The sequence below is a fragment of the Columba livia genome, chromosome 19, assembly GCF_036013475.1.
Source record: "Columba livia isolate bColLiv1 breed racing homer chromosome 19, bColLiv1.pat.W.v2, whole genome shotgun sequence".
NCBI lineage: Eukaryota > Metazoa > Chordata > Aves > Columbiformes > Columbidae > Columba > Columba livia.
This window is the reverse complement of record NC_088620.1, coordinates 11,271,445-11,289,086: the sequence shown is the minus strand read 5'-3', so window position 1 is coordinate 11,289,086 and position 17,642 is coordinate 11,271,445.

Sequence of the window (17,642 nt, the reverse complement as noted above, 5' to 3'; positions counted from 1 at the left end):
GGCTTTGTCTTCCAGCTTTAGTGAAACAAAAGATATTCAACTATGGCCATTTTGGAGAGAGAATTTATTCTCTTCGGCTCCCACAGATCCAGCAGCCCAGCCACCACCTGCTCCGTTCTGGTCTTCGAAACTCTGTTAGCAGGTTGTAGAGCGTCTGAGTTGCCAAGCACTTGACGCAGGGATCAGGGTCTTCTGTCAAGGGCTGGAGGTCTGCAAGAGAGGGACGCAGAGCAGAGATGAACCCCCACTGCCTGCAGAGACCCCCCAGGAGTCCCCTCCAGACTATGCCAGCCCCACGCGTCTCTTCCCCTGGCCAGGAGGAGCAGATGAGACCAACAGACCAGCTGGAAGCTGCTGCTCCGGGACACGCCAGGTGCCCCTGACATGTCCTCTGCCCCTGAAGCGTTTTCCTGGAGGAGGACCAGGCATGGCAGCGCCCTGCCCAGGCCCTGTCCCCTGCCCAGCAGCACAGCATGGCCCCCACTCACATCTCCTGATGTCGTCCAGCTTCCGCTCCCTATAGCTGTTGTTCCTCAGGTACCGTGCGCCAAGCCCTGTGCACAGAGCTCCTGTCAGGCCTCTGCTCCCCAGCACGCTCCCGGCAGCACGGCCCCGGCCCTGCCGGCTCGGCTGCACACCCTGCACCCCTGGGCAGGGCTGGCCCAGGGCAGGACGGGACCCGAGGCCGCTGGGGCTGAGCAAGGCTCCCAGCGAACGAGCCCCCTGCGTGCCGGGCCCTCCTGGAGGCAGCCGGGGCTCTGGCAGCCCCAGGGCCCCGGCCCCTTCTGCCCGTGCAGTGGTGGGGACGCGGGCCAGGCTGCCAGCAGAGGGTCCCCGGGGGCTGTGTCTCACCGATGAACCTGACGGCCTCCAGTCGCACGGTGGCCTGAGCGTCCTTCACGTACAGCACGCTCTGACACAGCTGTAGTTCCGGCCCGTCCCTGTCCTGCTGGAGCTGGCGAGAGCACAAGGGCATGGGTCTGATCCAGACACTGCCCAGCCACCGGGACCAGTCCTTCCTACCAGTGGCCTCTTCCCTCCCAGACTGGAGCCCCGTGGGGCTGAGGTTCAGAGAGAGCAGAGGGCACGGGGGGCCTGGCAGTGCTGAGACCCCTCTGTCCCACTGCCAGGGCCAACATGTGCCAGGGTCTTGTTTAGCACCTGGGGGCAGGGAGGGGAGAGGGGCCTGGAGAAGAGCCCTTGGCGGGTCTGTGCTTCAAGGCAGGGAAGGAGGATGTGGCTGCAGGCTGTGGGCTCCGGGCTGGAACAGGGCAGCTGAGGCTCAGCTGCACAGCCCTCCCCACAGGCACCTGGGGCAGCCCTCGTCCAGCCTGGCGCTGGGCCCGGGGGGGTGTTCTCACCAAACACTCTCCAATGCGATGTGTCTGATGCGTCTGGACCAGGGTGCTGAGCTTCCTCCAGCCCAGGAACTCTGCACAGGCCAGCAGGGTGTCCCTAGAGGCCTGCAGAGAAGCAGAGGCTGGGAGATGGCACCACAGCCCAGGGGAGGACACCTGGCACCCTCCCTCCTCTTGACCCTTCCCAACAACTCTGGTCACTGCACCTTGGCCACGCTCTTGCTCTGGTCCTGCATACGGAGGAACAGCGGGAGCAGGACCAGCTTCACTGTCCTCCTCATCATCTTCTTGTTTCTCCCCACCACAGTCTCCAGCACATCTCTGAAGAGGCTGATGGAGAGCTCCCGCACCAGGCTGGACTCCTGGTAGGGAGGAGGATGGGGAACTTCAGCAACAGCCACTCCCAGCCCACGGTGAGCAAGGGCGTCAGCGTGGCTGATGTGAGGGGTCGGATCCCCACCACAGGAGCCGTGGGCCAGAGCCGCAGCTGAGGCTGAATGGCCCCAGAGCCCTGAAAGGCCACGCAAGAGGAGCACGAGGGGAGCCCTGCCCGAGGGCTGCCCACAGGGCTGGGCTGAGGGGCAGCTGTCTTTGCCGAGTGCCCATCTGTAGGGCTGGGGCAGGGGCTCCCACGGCAGCCTTACATCATCAAAGAGGCGCAGGAGGCTCTCCGCCAGCTGCAGAGTGATGGGGCTCGCCTCCTCCCTGCCCAGGTGACCCGTCATGTTCCTGCAGACTACCAGGGCCTTCCTCTTGACATCAGTGCTGGCATACTGCACGGTGTCCATGATGTCTGGCAGCAGGACCAGTATTTTCCTGGCCTGTAAGAAACACACTTTCCTCATTGTGAAGCGCTGAAAGACCACCCTGCAAAAAAGGCTCTGGCCACTGAGGCCCAGCCTCCCGTCCGGCTTCCCAGCAGCTGGCACAGGAGTCGCTGCAGCAGCCTCCTGACAGGCAGCGGCCACTGATGGGGATGTGGGGAGAGCATGGAGCAGGGAAGGGGGTGCAGGAGAGCAGTGTCCCCTGCTCAGCCCCGTCCTTGCCTGACAAGCCTGAAGGGGCAGAGGGATGGGAAACCCTCGGTGCCTGGAGGGCTCCCCAGGCACCCACCAGCCCCCTCCATAGCACGGAGGGGGACTGGAGCCATTATTCCACATGGGGACTCCCACCAAGGCCAAGCCAACGCATTGCCCGCTGCTCCAGCCCCCAGTTGACAACGTGGGTCCAGCTGATTGTGCCTCACTCACCATCCCAGGTGCCTCTGAAAGCGTGATGAGGCTCTCGAGCACCAGCGAGAGCATCGCCAGCATCGGATGGCTCAGGACACTCTGGCCTTTGTACAGGGCAGCAAACTTCTCTCTTGCAAAGTCCGTGCGCAGCAGCAGCTAAAGTGAAGGCAGCAGTGAGAGACCAGCAGAGCCGGCGGGGCTCCCTCCACTGCGTTGGCACGAAGGAGGCACGACACGGGCAGTGGCAAGTGTCTCCTCTCCCCAGAGCTGAAGGCCCTCAGCCCGTGCAGAGACCATTCCTCTGACCCAGGCCCAGCAACCGGCCTGTCTCTGGCTTCTGCTCCTTTCTCTGCCCCTGGCCCAGGTTTCCAGGGGGCACAGCCGGGCAGGGCAATGCAGGCGGGGGTGAGCACAGCGCTGCCTGGGCAGGGGCAGACTTGCTGTGTTTTCACCAGGGCTGAAACCACACGGGGCAGCCCCAAGCATCTGGCACAGGGTCTGGTGGTGCTGGGCAGGACCCTGCTGACCCTGAGAGGCCGTGTCCATATGGCCTGGGGGAGCTGGCCACTCGGAGGCCCACAGACGGGGAGGGGGCTGTGCCTGGTTCCCCGCGGAGGCAGGCACAGCCCTGAAGATGAGCTGGACACTCACAGCCAAGAGACAGATGCAGGAGTCCTCCGTGGCACAGCTGAACACCTTGCTCAGACGCAGGTCCTGGAGCACGCTGTGCAGCTCCGTCAAGACGCTCCACAAAGTCCCAGGCATGGAGATCATCACCTCCCACATGGCCAGGGCAGCGCTGCAGACCCAGAGCGCCCGTCAGCGGGGCTGCCTCGGCCACGGCAGCATGTCCAAGCCAGGTCCTCCAGAGCCAGGCGGTGCTGCAGCCCTGGCCCTGCACACCATTTTTGCTCGGTGTGTCCCGGGGCCCTCCCCGGGCAGGCAGGAGGGAGCCTGAGGTGGTGTTCCCCTTCGGGAAGGGAGGATCATGGCGGCTTTGGGCTCCAGGTTGGTGGGTTTTGGCTGCTGCGAGCCTGGCTGACCCACTGGGGCTGGGACGCGCGGTGGCATGGAGGCCCTGCTCCTCGGGGATGTCCTGCACTTTTCCATGGGTCTGGCAGCCAGAGAATCCCTGCGCCCTCCTCCCCACAGGGAACAAGCCCCCAAGGCTGTCAGGGCCAGTACCTGTCACATGTTGGAGAGATCTCCAACAGGCTCCTCACCACTTCCCTGGGGCACCGCTCGGTCAGCAGGAGGAGGAGTGAGGCCAGGCTGTGCCGGGCTGGCTCCGTGGACACGCACTCCATGTTTTTGTGGATGTACCTCATGAGCTTTGGCACCTGGATGTGACACGGGTGAGGATGCTGCAGCCCCTGGTGCTGCTGCAGCCATTCCCCAAGCTGCCACTGAAACTGCTGCCCTCCCCATCCTTCTCCGCTGCCTTGAAATGGCTTCAGGTGCCCGAGAGAGCTGCTTTAGGGAAGGAGGGAAGGACAAGGCCTGACAGGGCTCACGGGCAGGACAATCCAGCCACCGGGCACTTACATCCGTCAGCCAGGAGGCCGGGTCTCCCATGGCCCTGTCCAGGACCCTGCTGCCCATCTGCCTGTCACAGATGTCCTGTGCTGTCAAGGCCTCAATGGCCACCATGAGGATGTCTGTCATCTGAGCAGGCTGGTGGTTTTCTGCAAACACCTACAGGAGGAAGCAAGGGAGGGAAGACACGTCGTGCTGGTGCTGCTTGGCTGAGCAGCACGAGCAGCTCTGGCCAGAGATGCCCGGCAGTGCTGTCAGCAGTGCCTGCAGGGAAGCTGGAAACGGGGTGTGCCGTCACTGCAGGGGGCAGGACTAGAGCAGAGGCTCCCCAGGTGGAGGGAGGAGGGTTGGGAGCAGGGGCATCATGTGTTTGCCCTGCAGGGAACCAGGGCTCCCTGGTGTCCAGGACGGCTGGAGCGGCTGCTGGGACACTGCAGTGCCACCCTCGCGCACTCCCTACTTGGGGAGAGCAGGAACCCCCTCACCAGGGACGGTGAGGCCACGCCAGCCACACTGATTCTGGGTCCCTTTGCTCGCACACGTCTCCTGACCATGACAGACAAGAGTCCCTAAAGGGCGGGAGCTCGTTACCCTGGCCATGTTGCTGCTGTCCAGTGAAGAAATCGACCAGGTGCTGGCAGCGTCCCATTCGGGTTGGAGCTCTGGTTTCTCCTCTGGCAGTGTCTCATCTACACAGAGGGGAAACACAGAAGAGTCAGTCGGACACGGCACCTTTGCCAACAAGCTTCCCCAAGCATGAAAAGAGCTTGAAGCTCAGCACAGCTGAGGAGGGCGGCGGTGCTGGGGCCGGCTCCCAGCTGCTCTGGGCAGCCCTGGTGTTCAAGCAGCGCCGTGTCCCCCACCTGCAGGGCTGCGCTGTGCCAAGGAAACGTGATCCCGGCATCGAGCTGGTCGCGCTCACTGGCCCGGACCCTTGCCCAGCCCCGAGGCGGCCCCGCACTCACCGGTCTGCATCGGCTGGACCATGGTGGCCTCGCAGGGATCCAGCAGAGAGCTGCTTTCCTGGGAAGCCTCCACCTCTTCCCAGGCCACCCTGGGGGTGTTGGGGGGGGTCCTCTCTGCCATTGTGTGAAACTGGAAATGGAGGGAAGTGGGGGGGAAGGACGGGAACTCAAGGGAAAGGCCTCTGTGCTGTGGGGCAAGGGGGAACTTCAGGGAAAGGCCTCTGTGCTTTGAAGTGCCGGGGCTGGCAGCGAAAGTCGTGGGCTGTGCTCGGGGTCTCCTCGCCAGCTCCGCGCTCCTGTCCTGTCCCGTCGCTGTCTTGTCAGACAGTGCAGGGCCGCGGCCACGCCGGCTGTATATGGCACCGTGTGGTGTCACAGAGCGGGTCACAAAGGGCCTCCTGTGACCCACCACCCAGGCCGGGAGGGGCAGGGCGTCCACTTGCCTCTTTTATGTGGTATTTAAAATGTCAACCCTCGGCCATCTAAGTGTCAATTAAAAATAAAGCCAGGGGAGCTGGGGGAAGTCTGGCCCGTGACTCTTCAAGTCTCTCCTGGACATCTGCTGGTGGCTCGAGAACCAGACAAACTCTTACAAACAGGGGTCTGAACACGCAAATTTAGGTGCACAAAGCTCGTGCCCATTTGATTGCTGCATGGAGATGAGAATGTATCTGAACCACAACTGCGAGGACAGGAAGGGCAACACCGCACCTGCTGTGACAGAGACAGTCGGTCCAAACCAGAAGGAACGACAGCTCAGCTGCTCCCTGGCCTGGCCCAACACGTACAACCCGCCTCTGCCCTCGCAGCTCCACGGCAGCCGCACAAGGAACATTGAACAGTCGCCAACAGACGCTTTACACGTGCAATGTGAATCCACTTCTCCACAATCTTGTCTCTTTGCTGTGTTTCGAGCTCTTTGCTCTCCAGGATGGTGCTGACCACGCGGTTGGTGATGGCGTTGAACGGCAAGATGGTGGCTCTGATGCTCCCTGCCAGGTGCTTGTTCTCCTGCCTGTCCCTTCGGGACCAGACGCAGCCCAGACAGTGGTGGGGCACAACTTCCCTGAAGAGCGTCTAGAGGGAAACAGGTGTCCAAATCAGCCTGGATCTCTGTTGCCCACAGGAAGAAACGCTTGTTTACAGTACAACTTGGATCTAAATCTAATATGGTATTTAAAGGGAAAGATTTGGTTTCTCTTACTTTAAAATACACACTATGGCGTAATTCTTTAGGCTTAATGCCCTACAAGAACTCTCAGCTAAACAGTCCTGGCAACATAAGAGACACCTCTGTATCTCTTGCGTAACCAAGGGGAAAAATTTTTATGTCATGGTATTTTTGAAGGAGATCGATACAAACAACCCAAAAATACTCAAAATACTCAAATACTCAAAACACTTTCAAATGTTTTTCCTGGTAAAAACAGGAGGCAGAGGTGGGAAATGTGCTTCTCAAAGTCTTTAAAATACCAGCCTGGCCACTACACCAAAGCAAGTTCTTATGTTATTGCCTTTGATCCCAAAGAAAGTGTAGAAACATCCTAACACAACGTGGAAGTTCTAAACACCTCCTGCAGAACTGGCTCACACTGCCACAGCTGCACTGATTGCAGCGAAGTCAGGACATTTGAATCAGCTGGGGACTTGGCCTGGCAAAGGTGCCTGTGCATTTCAGCTCATTTCACTGACCACTCAAGCCTTCGTGCTTGGAAATACCTTTGGAAAACAGAACAGAGCTGTAATTGTTGCAGAAATGCAGCCAATTAATTTCTCATTGGGCTGAGAAAGCAAGACGAAAATAAAACCCAAACCTCTGTTCACTGAAGTTTTGTACAAGTTTCTGCTGACTTTTCAGAGACCTTTGGTAGTCAAAACACCACAACTACTTGTTTGGGAGACCTGAGGCAGGTTCCTAACAGCAGGAATGAGCCACAGCCCAGTCTGAAATAATTGTCCGATGTTCAGCTTCTCAGGCCATAAGCTAAACCCTTATTTCTGCACTAATTACCATCTGACCCACGGCCGCTACTGGTCAAACCTTTTTTACACATCGAGAAAAGAAGAGGAGTCAATACAAGGAGAGATTATTGCAGATGATCCAGCCACACAACTGTGGTGGTTGGTTGGTTGGTTGATTTTTCTAAACAGGGAGAGCGGTCAGTGATAAAAGTTCACGTGCAAAAGATCCGTGTGGAATTCAGCTCCCTGGAACAGGCTTCCGAGTCCATGAGCAGCCGCCCGAAATGCCACCGCGCCAGCTTCACTGACCCCGAGCCGTCTTGCTCCTTTGGTGGCAGCTGTGCATTTAGTTTGTCTGTACAAAGCTGAAGTGATCCAGAACATGCTGGCCCAGATACAGGCTTTAATAACCTGACTAAAATGTGTTGTCATCTTTTTTTCTTCTCTTCATTGGGTTAAAAGGGAAAGAATTGCAGTGATGCAAGAATTCAGCTTATCTACGTGTCTCTTGGTTTTCTTTAACGCTACATTCATTCTATCTGATTTCAACATTTCCATTACTAACAAAAACGTTTCAATGTTTTACAGCCTGCAAGTGATGCGTATCACTAGTGATCTATCAATACTCGCTCTCGGTGGGATTCACCTTCATACTTGGCCCCCCCTCCTCCCCATTGCTCACTCTACCCATCTTCGTGTATTTTCCTTTCATTACATTCTTTGAGACAGACTTCTGCCCGTTTGCAAAACTACCAGGACAAGACAATAAAAACCCTGGCTGTGACCTTTGGGCACTATTACAATGCACAAACAGACTGTGCAAGAGAATCATAGGATCATTTTGGTTGAAAAACACCTTTAAGATGATGGAGTCCAACCGTTCCCCACCCCGGCACTGCCCCGTGTCCTGAGACCCTCATCTCAGGTCTGCTCAGCCCTGCAGGGATGGTGACTCCACCACTGCCCTGGGCAGCCTGTTCCAGTGCCCCACAGCCCTTTCCGTGAGGAAATGTTTCCAAGATCCAAGCTGAACCTCCCCGTGTAACGTGAGGCCGTTTCCTCTCCTCCTGTCCCTTGTTCCTCAGGAGAAGTCCCGGGGCAGCCGTTCTCTCGGCACTCTGAGGCGCGACCCCCCGCCCCGTGTCCCCGCAGGCCCGGGGGAGGGCGGGGGCCCAGCCTGGCTCATCCCGTGTGCAGCCAGGCCCGCAGCTGGGCCCGCACACGGCGCTGTCTCCGGGCCGCGGGCAGAGTGTTCAGCTCCTGGGGAGCAGCCGGAGCTGCCGAGTGCTCAGAGTGTTCAATAAAATACGTGAAATTAACTGCACAGGCACAGAACTTGTGAAGGGAAGGAGGTGGGGAGGAACTTCAGACTGTTATTACTCGATTCTGTCACAGAAATACGTTCGCGAAATAGCGTGTGCACGTGCACACATGGAGCGCCTAAAAGCAACCAGCTTCTGCAATTTCTGGGATTTTTTTGTTTTTCAAGAGAGAGTGTTTTTGTGTCTGTGTGGTTTTGTTTGTTTGTTTGTTGGGGGAGTGCTTGGTTCATTTTGTTTAGATTTTTGGTTTGGTTTGTTTGGGGTTTTTATGAAAGGTTCTGGGGTGAAGGGAATTATTAAAGGTTTTATGTAGGCTGGAGGCTGGGGAGTTTTTTTAAACCATTTCTCACCAGTGTCTCCAGCCAGACTTCAATCGGCCCCTCCTCTGTAAACATGCTACCTGGCAGGACAGACCAACCCCCTGGCTCCAAGCTCCTTTCAGGCAGTTCAGAGATCAGAAGGTCTCCCCTCAGCTCCTCTTCTCCAGCTGAACCCCCCAGGTCCCTCAGCCGCTCCATCACACTTGTGCTCCAGCCCCTCACCAGCTCCGTTCCCTTCTCTCCGCTCGCTCCAGCACCTCAAGGCCTTTCTTGGTGAGAGGGGCCCAGAACTGCCCCAGGATTCGAGGTTTGGCCTCCCCAGTGCCCAGCACAGGGACGGTCGCTGCCCTGGGCCTGCTGGCCACACCAGTGCTGGGACCAGCCGGGATGCTGGTGGCCTCTTGGCCACCTGGGCACAGTGGGGTGATAGCACATGGAACTCAAAGTGCTCTTGCTTGACATCCAACGTAGAAATTTTTCAAAAACCCCAGTAGTTTCCTGCTAAACATGACCTTTTTTCTGCCTGTTAATTTCTACGTTTTATTCGTAGAAGCCGATCGCTTGGTCGCTGGTTCCTCTGGAAATAATATTAGAATCTCTCACATATGCTCACATACGCCAGTTGAAAAGCTACATTATCTTACTTGTCTACTAATGCTATTTAATAGAGAGATTTAAATCAGCACAGAGAATGCCACATTGTACATCTAGTGTTGCAAACATCATCACTGAGCATATATTATTCTGATATGATAATAAAGACAGGTGGATTCCTCTTGGAAACTTTTGTTTCTTCCTAGAATGTTTTCCCTTTTCTATTTCTTCCATTGTCTGGAATGCTCTTCCTATTTCTCTTTCCATTTTTCCCATCCTAGGAGGTGTGAATGCAACTTCTACCATCAGCTCTTTGGGACAGAGACGGAACTCCAGGTGTTTACTTGTTTCTAGCTGGGAGTGAGCAAATCCAGTGGTTTTGGCTTTTGCCGGGATTCAGAGCAGCACGTGGAGGGAGACAGATGTGTCGGGGATGGCTTTTAATGCAATACTTGCAGAATCAAGAGAAAAAAATAATACAAACAAAAGAAAACCACCTTCTCTGGGAGATGAGGAAGCTGTAATAACGGTTTCTGAAGGGAACATCTTTCAGAGTTTTCCAGTAGCCTACAATTTTTGACTTCAGGGGAGTTTGCTCCTAACACGCATCTTCTACATGGACCTTTGCAAGTGAAAAATGTGGTTCTATCCTGGATAAAACTGGATATCAGAAACACTCCTACGGGAACTGCACTGACGGAAGCTCTGTTTGCCTGGGAGAGTCCAGGAAGCTTCCTTCCAGCTTTAGCCGTGAGGTTGAACATCTACTTACTCCATCAGCTTCTGAAGCCATTTCTACCAAAGAAGAAGTTGCTGGGAGTTTTATGTATATTTACTAGTAGTCCAGTAGTATTTTGTTATTTTATTAATCTGTGTTTCTCTCACTCCAAATTTCTCCCTTCACTTTTGATTCTCTCCCCTGTTGGGCGGGGAGGGGCTGAGTGAGCAGCTGCCGTGGTTGTATTGCCAGCTCGGGTTAAACCACGGCACTGGTGAAGGTACAGAGGAAGATCTGTCATGGTGGGGTTAGGGGCACATGAGCTCTGTGGAGCAGCTGAGCCAACTGGGCCTCTTTAGTCTGCTGGGGGGAGGCACAGGGTACTGGAAAAGCAGGCGACACCAGGCGGGTGGTGCTGACCTGCAGCAGGACACCCAAGGACTCTCAGTGATCTCCACCTTTGGAGGTTTTCAGCTCAGCAAAATGTCACCCAGCCTCACCCTGGGGTTGGTGATACCCTACCAGAGAGTGCCCCATCGGTCCCTTTCCCAAAACCCCTTCCCTGCCCCTGTGCCGCAGGAGACAGCTGTAGCTGAGGGTCTCTGCAGCAGAGGCCCATGGGACAAGTCAGGGTGACGTTGTCCTGTGCTTAGGAGGTCTCCAGTCCCACCGTGATTCATCTTGATGTTTCCTGACCAGTGTCATTACCCACGTGGTGCTTTAGGCTGTGAAGAGAATCAAAACGAGGTGACTTTCATTTTCCGTGCTGGAATGCAGGGTAGGAGATCAGAGCTGCCAGGATCTCTGCTGCACAGTTCAGACCTCAGAGATTCTGTCAGGGCACACCAGGGCTCAGGAGCAGCGGGTACCAGTCACAGCACCACGTTCTAATTTTGCCTTCCTTTGTGCCTTTTCAGAAATCTGGTATCTGTACCTTCTTTGGCTAAAAGAGAAACAACCACCATATTCCACCTCTCAGCCTCTTACCAAAACCAGGGAGAAAATATATTGATCAGGCATCATAAAAAGGCAATTCTGTCTAAGAGGTGTAACCTTTAAATACCCCTGAGATATCATTAAAACAAAGGGATAGCCCTGAGAGCAAAACCGCTGCTCAAAGAACTTCATGCCAGAGGCAAACTACTGAAAAATTACACCTGCTTTGACAAGTGAAAAGAACTGCTGGGAAGGATGTGAAAAGCTTTGGTTTTTCTCCTGAAGAACAGGGAGTTCCCTTACAGCACGGTCCTCTTTCTCTTGTTAGTGACAGTGGCGCTAACTCCAAAACACGCTTGAGAGCTGCTTTATTTTCCCTTCTGTCCAAAGCTCATCCCGCTCAGCCCTGGGAAGGACTCCTGCCAGTCTCTGCAAACCCCATCTCTCCCACCTTCTGTCATCCACAGGTTTCTGTTCGCCCCAGGACACTTCTCCCCGTCCCTTCAGCACACTGACAGCTCTCTGCTTTTCAGCTGCATGAAGTCAGGCTGCTCCCTTCAAAGTCTTCCCTATAAAAGTCTTCTCTCCGTGCTGATTTCAGCTATATGGCCTCATATTATGTGCGGCTCCATGTGGAAACTGATGACTGGATGTTGTTCTGAAGCAATAAACTGCCCCTTATCTGCTGCACAGCAGTCTTAATGTAAATCACTGCAGGCTCGACCTGTCTTCTTTATTTGTTGTGATGGTGCGATTTTAAAATTGTGTTCATGTTTTCATCCTTTACTGATTCACTGTCTGCTTTTCTTTTCGTACCTAATGGCTGGGCAAATGAGGAGCCCTGCTCTCTGGGTCTTTAAATGAAATAAAGGACTTTCCAAGACAATTTTTTTCCCTGAGATCCTTTCTCAAAGGCCTTTGTGGAGCTGCAGGGACAGTTCGTGTGCGTGGGTAGAGGGGAACACAGTCGGGGAACGGCAGCAGTGCCAGGGAGCACCAGCGCTTGCTCTTCCAGAGCTGTTCTCGTTCCACTGCCGCACTCTCCTTCTGATCCCTTGTGTTGGTGCCAGGCCTGAGTTGCTCTGGCAGGGCTGGCTGTTCCCTGACACAGGCACCGAGTCCCGCGGGAGGAGGGAGATGGACAGAGAGCAAACCTGACCCAGCACCTGGCGTGCAGTGCCGGAAATGGCGACGGGAGAGACAAATGTCCTGGGCACCTTCCCAGTCTGCCCGTGCACCAAGGGCACAGAGCGGCCTCCTCCCTCCTGCCTTTGCCTGTCCTGGCTCTGCAGTTCACCCCGCTGGAGCGCGTCCTCCCCCTGTATGGTCACGCAGCTCAGCCAGCTGTGTCCTCTGAGTGTCCTCTCCCAGCACTTTCCAGCTCAGCCCAGCCCCTGCCCAGCTCTCCCACAGCCCCGGCTTTCTCTCCAGCCCAGCCCAGCAGAGCAGCCCAGGCTGGGCTGGCCCCACGGCTGTGCCCAGCGCAGGGGCTGCAGAGCTCTGGGCACTCAGCCCACAGCCCCAGCCCCTCTGAAGGGCACAGCAGCTGCTGGAGGCACAGACGGGTCTCAGCCTCCCCCACAGCACCAGGGCTGGACCTGGACATGGCACAAGGACATGGAGACCACTGGAAATCCAGGACTGTTGGTGTCAGCTCCAGGAGATGCCCAGCACAGACGGCCTGTGCCCCTCAGTGCCAGCCCCTCTCCCCAGGCCAGAACGAGAGTGCTGGTCCAGCAGCAGAGCAGCCAGCCCCAAATGAGCGTCTGCGGAAACAGGTTTCTCTTTCTCCGGCATTCCAGCCTTCAGACACAGAAACGCTCCCTTGCTCTTCTCCAGGGACATCCCTTTCCCCAGGTGAGGGTGTCCAGGCTGCTCTGGCTGGTCCTGGTTCCCTCCCCGTGCTCCCCGCAGGGCCCTGATCTGGCGATGCTGCTCTGCAGAGCGAGGGGCTGTGGTCCCCTGGGGTCGTGGGGTGACTCTGCACTGGCCACGCTGGTTGGGGTGGGAAGCAGACCCAGCTGGATGAGCATCACCGCTGCTGAGCCCTTTGCGTCTTCCCAGCTGGCTCAGTAGCCAAGGACAGGACCGTGGGGCGTCTCTAATGGCACAAAGGGCAGGACAGGGCTGCACTAGATCCAGCCAGGGCCTTTCCCAGAGGGTGTCCTGAAACACTCTCCAGTCTTATGTTCCTTTGCCTGCTGGCTCCTCACAGCCTCTCTTCTCATTAGCCCATGACCTCCTGAGGTTCACCTTTTTGTCTGGGAGGCTCCTCCTTGGCTGGTCACTCATTTTATGAGATGCCAGTCACTGCCAGTTGGGACTCATATGCTGTCCCTGGAAATCTCCTGACATCACCTGGCAGCTTCTGGTTCTTCTCCAGGATAGCATTTGCCATAAGACCCAAGGCAGGTGCTGTCTGCATGGACATGTGTCACCACAAAGAGAAGCATTTTCCCATCCTTTGGTTCCTAACACATCACCCTGGCACTCTGAGCTTGTTGCTGTGACTCCATTAGGCATCCCAAGAGAGCAAAAGTCCCTCTGAGGGAGCAGCTTCTCGGGTGTATTCCTGACACCAGCTTTGGAAGGGTACCCAGCCTTCTGGCCCTGCCCTGAGGAGCCCCTGTGCTCACGCTGGTGCCAGCAGTGAGGCCAGATCTCACACAGTGCTTCCCATGGCCTGCTCCTGTCCACAGCCACAGGGATGCCACTGTAGCGACAACAGGACTGTCACAAGGTACACAAGACCTTAGCCGCAGCACAAATGCAGGAGCACAAGAGGACAGTGGAAGTGAGGAGAGACCAGCACTGAAGAGGCCATGTCCTGCATGTCCGTGGCTCCAGGGAAGCAGCAGCTCTGATGACAATCAGGCGGCAGAGAGGCAGCACCTGCTTGAGTCAGCAGGATGCAGCCTCTGGGTCCCACGGCAGCTCCTCCACGTGGCAGCTGGGATTTTGGCTCCTTAACCCTTTCTTCCTGATGGGGCTGTATCCCCAGCTCCAGAGAAGATTGGAAGAGATGGGAGCTCAGACAAATTATTTAATTCTGGGTTCTTTATTTATGCACGAAGACTGGTTCTGTACGTACGTGTGCCGGTTTCATCTGCGATAGAGTTAAACTTCTTCATGCTTGTATGATGCTACGGATTGCCCTTGGGATGAGAACAGTGTTAGTAACACACGGATGTTTTAGTCACTGTTGAGCAGAGCTTACAGAGCGCCAAGGCCGTTTCTTTTCCCCACACACCACAGCAGCAAGTGTGCGGGCAGCGGCAGAGGCCAGGAGTGACACTGCTCGGCCCGCTCAGGATGGTCCCCGTGGGAGGGGCACCGTGGGACTGGGCTTTGTCTTCCAGCTTTAGTGAAACAAAAGATATTCAACTATGGCCATTTTGGAGAGAGAATTTATTCTCTTCGGCTCCCACAGATCCAGCAGCCCAGCCACCACCTGCTCCGTTCTGGTCTTCGAAACTCTGTTAGCAGGTTGTAGAGCGTCTGAGTTGCCAAGCACTTGACGCAGGGATCAGGGTCTTCTGTCAAGGGCTGGAGGTCTGCAAGAGAGGGACGCAGAGCAGAGATGAACCCCCACTGCCTGCAGAGACCCCCCAGGAGTCCCCTCCAGACTATGCCAGCCCCACGCGTCTCTTCCCCTGGCCAGGAGGAGCAGATGAGACCAACAGACCAGCTGGAAGCTGCTGCTCCGGGACACGCCAGGTGCCCCTGACATGTCCTCTGCCCCTGAAGCGTTTTCCTGGAGGAGGACCAGGCATGGCAGCGCCCTGCCCAGGCCCTGTCCCCTGCCCAGCAGCACAGCATGGCCCCCACTCACATCTCCTGATGTCGTCCAGCTTCCGCTCCCTATAGCTGTTGTTCCTCAGGTACCGTGCGCCAAGCCCTGTGCACAGAGCTCCTGTCAGGCCTCTGCTCCCCAGCACGCTCCCGGCAGCACGGCCCCGGCCCTGCCGGCTCGGCTGCACACCCTGCACCCCTGGGCAGGGCTGGCCCAGGGCAGGACGGGACCCGAGGCCGCTGGGGCTGAGCAAGGCTCCCAGCGAACGAGCCCCCTGCGTGCCGGGCCCTCCTGGAGGCAGCCGGGGCTCTGGCAGCCCCAGGGCCCCGGCCCCTTCTGCCCGTGCAGTGGTGGGGACGTGGGCCAGGCTGCCAGCAGAGGGTCCCCGGGGGCTGTGTCTCACCGATGAACCGGACGGCCTCCAGTCGCACGGTGGCCTGAGCGTCCTTCACGTACAGCAGGCTCTGACACAGCTGTAGTTCCGGCCCGTCCCTGTCCTGCTGGAGCTGGCGAGAGCACAAGGGCATGGGTCTGATCCAGACACTGCCCAGCCACCGGGACCAGTCCTTCCTACCAGTGGCCTCTTCCCTCCCAGACTGGAGCCCCGTGGGGCTGAGGTTCAGAGAGAGCAGAGGGCACGGGGGGCCTGGCAGTGCTGAGACCCCTCTGTCCCACTGCCAGGGCCAACATGTGCCAGGGTCTTGTTTAGCACCTGGGGGCAGGGAGGGGAGAGGGGCCTGGAGAAGAGCCCTTGGCGGGTCTGTGCTTCAAGGCAGGGAAGGAGGATGTGGCTGCAGGCTGTGGGCTCCGGGCTGGAACAGGGCAGCTGAGGCTCAGCTGCACAGCCCTCCCCACAGGCACCTGGGGCAGCCCTCGTCCAGCCCGGCGCTGGGGCCGGGGGGGTGTTCTCACCAAACACTCTCCAATGCGATGTGTCTGATGCGTCTGGACCAGGGTGCTGAGCTTCCTCCAGCCCAGGAACTCTGCACAGGCCAGCAGGGTGTCCCTAGAGGCCTGCAGAGAAGCAGAGGCTGGGAGATGGCACCACAGCCCAGGGGAGGACACCTGGCACCCTCCCTCCTCTTGACCCTTCCCAACAACTCTGGTCACTGCACCTTGGCCACGCTCTTGCTCTGGTCCTGCATACGGAGGAACAGCGGGAGCAGGACCAGCTTCACTGTCCTCCTCATCATCTTCTTGTTTCTCCCCACCACAGTCTCCAGCACATCTCTGAAGAGGCTGATGGAGAGCTCCCGCACCAGGCTGGACTCCTGGTAGGGAGGAGGATGGGGAACTTCAGCAACAGCCACTCCCAGCCCACGGTGAGCAAGGGCGTCAGCGTGGCTGATGTGAGGGGTCGGATCCCCACCACAGGAGCCGTGGGCCAGAGCCGCAGCTGAGGCTGAATGGCCCCAGAGCCCTGAAAGGCCACGCAGGAGGAGCACGAGGGGAGCCCTGCCCGAGGGCTGCCCACAGGGCTGGGCTGAGGGGCAGCTGTCTTTGCCGAGTGCCCATCTGTAGGGCTGGGGCAGGGGCTCCCACGGCAGCCTTACATCATCAAAGAGGCGCAGGAGGCTCTCCGCCAGCTGCAGAGTGATGGGGCTCGCCTCCTCCCTGCCCAGGTGACCCGTCATGTTCCTGCAGACTACCAGGGCCTTCCTCTTGACATCAGTGCTGGCATACTGCACGGTGTCCATGATGTCTGGCAGCAGGACCAGTATTTTCCTGGCCTGTAAGAAACACACTTTCCTCATTGTGAAGCGCTGAAAGACCACCCTGCAAAAAAGGCTCTGGCCACTGAGGCCCAGCCTCCCGTCCGGCTTCCCAGCAGCTGGCACAGGAGTCGCTGCAGCAGCCTCCTGACAGGCAGCGGCCACTGATGGGGATGTGGGGAGAGCATGGAGCAGGGAAGGGGGTGCAGGAGAGCAGTGTCCCCTGCTCAGCCCCGTCCTTGCCTGACAAGCCTGAAGGGGCAGAGGGATGGGAAACCCTCGGTGCCTGGAGGGCTCCCCAGGCACCCACCAGCCCCCTCCATAGCACGGAGGGGGACTGGAGCCATTATTCCACATGGGGACTCCCACCAAGGCCAAGCCAACGCATTGCCCGCTGCTCCAGCCCCCAGTTGACAACGTGGCTCCAGCTGATTGTGCCTCACTCACCATCCCAGGTGCCTCTGAAAGCGTGATGAGGCTCTCGAGCACCAGCGAGAGCATCGCCAGCATCGGATGGCTCAGGACACTCTGGCCTTTGTACAGGGCAGCAAACTTCTCTCTTGCAAAGTCCGTGCGCAGCAGCAGCTAAAGTGAAGGCAGCAGTGAGAGACCAGCAGAGCCGGCGGGGCTCCCTCCACTGCGTTGGCACGAAGGAGGCACGACACGGGCAGTGGCAAGTGTCTCCTCTCCCCAGAGCTGAAGGCCCTCAGCCCGTGCAGAGACCATTCCTCTGCCCCAGGCCCAGCAACCGGCCTGTCTCTGGCTTCTGCTCCTTTCTCTGCCCCTGGCCCAGGTTTCCAGGGGGCACAGCCGGGCAGGGCAATGCAGGCGGGGGTGAGCACAGCGCTGCCTGGGCAGGGGCAGACTTGCTGTGTTTTCACCAGGGCTGAAACCACACGGGGCAGCCCCAAGCATCTGGCACAGGGTCTGGTGGTGCTGGGCAGGACCCTGCTGACCCTGAGAGGCCGTGTCCATATGGCCTGGGGGAGCTGGCCACTCGGAGGCCCACAGACGGGGAGGGGGCTGTGCCTGGTTCCCCGCGGAGGCAGGCACAGCCCTGAAGATGAGCTGGACACTCACAGCCAAGAGACAGATGCAGGAGTCCTCCGTGGCACAGCTGAACACCTTGCTCAGACGCAGGTCCTGGAGCACGCTGTGCAGCTCCGTCAAGACGCTCCACAAAGTCCCAGGCAT